Consider the following 3,485-nt stretch of genomic DNA (forward strand, 5'->3'; position numbering starts at 1 on the left):
TAAAAGTTTTTGGAGTGCTTATTCTAGATGTGAGAAATAGGTCATTGATGTCTTAATAGGGATCGCATTGAATCTATACATTGCTTTGGGTAGTATGGACATGTTGATGATGTTGATTCTATCAATCCATGAACCCTCTATATTGTCCCACTTGTTTATATCTTTATCTATTTTTTCAATATCCTGTAGTTTTCTGAGTACAGATCTTTTACATCCTTGTTTAAGTTTATTTGTAAGAATATGGATTTTATCGTTGCAATCGTAAATGGAATTGTTTTTTTAATTTGTCTTCCTAAGATTTCATTATTGGTGTATAAAAATACCATCGATTTCTGGGTGTTAATTTTATATCCTGCTACATTGCCAAATTCATTTATTAAATCTAGTAGTGTTATACATGATTACTAAGTTTATTTCAACTGTTACACCCAATTCTGCCTTGTAAAAATAACAAAATGTTCCTATCAAAATTACATTGTGATGTGAGTACAGGTTTGTTGTTTTTGATACAGCTCTAGAAAAATGTTGGCACCAAATGCACATAAAAAATTTTAAGGCTTAATAAAAATAGACTGGTGATTTTTCAAAGCAGCTTAGAGGTTGATAACAGGATGCTAAGAGTTCATGGATCCCTGCCAGTTGATAAAACTAGAGTCCTTCCTCTCATTTGCCTGACAGTGAGGGTGAAGGTGAGGCCACGAGGACCAGCAGCACAATTCCAGCAACCCAATTTGGAATTCACAACTTATTTTCTTATGTATTAAAAAGCAAAATGTAGTTTATAAATGGCAGTTCATTTCTACCATTAGTACATTTCATTATAAGTTAAAACAAATTTGTGTGTTTGGGCTTAAAAGTTAACTATCATTTATGACATTTTTAATGGGCAGGGGGAAATATTCTGAATTCCAAACAATTTTCTTAAAAATTACCATTTAAAACACGAAAACAGGAAGTACTTGATAAAGTCACATGAAATAAGTATTTATTGGCTCCAAAGTCAGCAGGGTAACTGAAAGGAAGGAAACTCTTTGGTTGACAAAGCCACATGCAGATCCCCTCAATGTGCCAGGTGTAAGAAGTGGAGTTTGGGAGGCAGCTCCTATAGGCACTTAGTATCTCAGCCACTGTGGCTATGACTAAACACATGTGTTTCTTTTCTCAATTTTAACAATGAAGACATTCCCGGTACCTGGCATTAGCTCTGCAGGCACTCATACCAACAGCCACCACTACACGAACCCGCTTTCTCCTCTGTTAACTACTGATCCAGCATGGGTGATGTAGACTATAATTCTTAGGAAGTTCAATGTGAGAAACTTCTGCCTGACAAGATTAAAGCAACACAATTTGCCAGATTGTTACCTTTGCTGGCCAATATAATAGAATTGGCCAGCTTAGGCTTTTTTTTTGCCAAACTAATCTCCTAGCCCCATGGTAGGCAAACTGCGGCTCGAGAGCTACAGGCGGCTGGCCCCTTGAGTCTGGCTCTTCCACAAAATACCACGGCCTGGGCGAGCCCATTTTGAAAAAGTTTAAGTTTAAAAAATTTGGTTCTCAAAAGAAATTTCAATCGTTGTACTGTTGATATTTAGCTCTGTTGACTAATAAGTTTGCCAACCACTGTCCTAGCCTAAGGTTTCCAAGTCTCTTCTAGAAACTGAATATGGTCCAAAGGTTCTGCAAAGCTTTATAAAGGGTGGTCTAAGCAAACTTTTCTTTCTCTTTGAAACTGACTTTTTTCTAGAGAGGTGTCAGAAACAGACCAGAGTCAATAGTCACTTATGTAAAGCTGGTATTTAAGAATAGCTCTTTAGATATTATTAAAGAACTCAAAGTTCTCAAATATCTCTTCTTCCCAATGTCAACAGGAATAAAGACAAATGAAAGATTTAAATAACCCAATTATGTATCTGGGTAGAGTTTTAGTCTTACAGAAGTCAGTGGGTCTTGCAGATAAATGAACTGTCCACATTCGTGGTGAAGAGCTAAGGTTGAAATTTAGGGATGAGAGAAAAAAAATTCACAAGCAAAACCAGTCTGTGAAGAGACCCAGTCCAGTCCCTTGTGATTGAAAGGCAGATAGATCACCCCAGAGGATCAAGGTACAAATATCTTCTTAAAGCATAAGACCAGGAAAACTTTTTTGCTTTTTGTTGACAGCTGCCGAAGGAAAGCAATCAGAATGCTTCATGAAAAGACTGCAGAATACTCTGTGCCTGGATGCAAAAGAGGTCTCGGGGTTAGCAGCAGTAGTCCCAAGAATGGAGAATAGTGTTTCGACTTATGCTCAACTCATGGGTAGTTTTTGGCTTTCTTTCTGAGGCTTTAAAATCTCTGCTACTATGTGAAGTGATTCCTAGATACCCAATTGGATGGCAGGTCACTGATGCAACAATTACTTGGAAGATCTCACTTCATCAGGGCCCCTGTAGCCTTGTACCAGCTCCACACCCAGCCCAACTGAAAGTTCCTCCCACATCCAAAATTACATATGACTTCTCACCAAAGCATCACAGCCCCGCTCCCTCCTCTGACCAAGATATGTCTCTTGGCAGTCTGGAAGGTGATGTCCTCTGTGGCTCTCAAGGTGGCAGGGGAGCCTGAGCAGTGGCTTCAGATATATGACAGACCCTCTCCCCACCCCCATTCCTTTGGGCTAAAGGAAACTATTTTAAATCCTATCTTGATTTTCTTATCTGGCTACAGGGGAAGCAATAACTTCTCTAATATAATAGAAGGAGATGCTGGATTTGCCTCCAGGTGGATTCAGGACTTTGTTGTGAGATTGAGGACTTGGGCCCAATCGTGGCCATCAGCTGTAGGTGTGGGCTGGGGCTCCTGGGAACAGTGTGCTTCTCTTGGGCTTCTTTTTTCACTTGGCTCTTCTCTGAGCAAGGTGCTCATGACAACTGTAAAGTCCAATTTTTTGTTTTCTCCTTCATATAAGAGTGCACGGTCCCTTGATTTGTTGGATGTGCCAAAGGTAAAGTAGCCATCACTGGGGAACAAAAAATGTCACTGGTCTTCCCACCAGGTGAGTTCAGACACTGTCGAGTGTGCATAGGCATTGATTCTTCAAAGATACCACTTTCTTTCCCCTTGGAGCTGGCTCCGCCGCCCTCCGGAATATGAAACATGTCGCTCTCTGCTCGGTGCCTGGTCATCTGCCATGCCTAAATTTAGTAGTTTTTTTAGTGACCTCTTTAGTGTTTCCTATATTATAATATGTCACCTGTGAATAATAACAGTTTTACTTCTGCCTTTCCAATTTGGATTCCTTTTATTCTTTTCTTATTGTCTGATCTCTTTGTCTAAGACTTCCAGTACTATGTTGAACAGGAGTGGTGAAAGTGGGCATCTCTGACCTGTTCCTGTTCTTAGTGGAAGTGGCTTTAGTTTTGACCCATTAAGTATGATGTTGGCTGTATGTTTGTCATATATCGGTTTTATTATGTTGAGTTATGATCCTTGCATACACACTT

The 3,485-nt window shown here is 39.6% G+C and overlaps 1 long non-coding RNA gene across 1 annotated transcript; it reads right to left on the reverse strand.

The window, feature by feature from the left end:
- Window positions 1-396: 396 nt before the first annotated feature.
- LOC118704736 lies at window positions 397-3,262 on the reverse strand. Its single transcript, XR_004983503.2, has 2 exons — window positions 1,622-3,262; window positions 397-1,423 (listed from the first exon to the last, which is right to left on the reverse strand). It is a non-coding gene; the product is annotated as an uncharacterized LOC118704736 (long non-coding RNA).
- Between the last annotated feature and the right edge of the window lie 223 nt (window positions 3,263-3,485).

The sequence above is a fragment of the Pipistrellus kuhlii genome, unplaced genomic scaffold, assembly GCF_014108245.1.
Source record: "Pipistrellus kuhlii isolate mPipKuh1 unplaced genomic scaffold, mPipKuh1.p scaffold_m20_p_46, whole genome shotgun sequence".
Classification (NCBI taxonomy): domain Eukaryota; kingdom Metazoa; phylum Chordata; class Mammalia; order Chiroptera; family Vespertilionidae; genus Pipistrellus; species Pipistrellus kuhlii.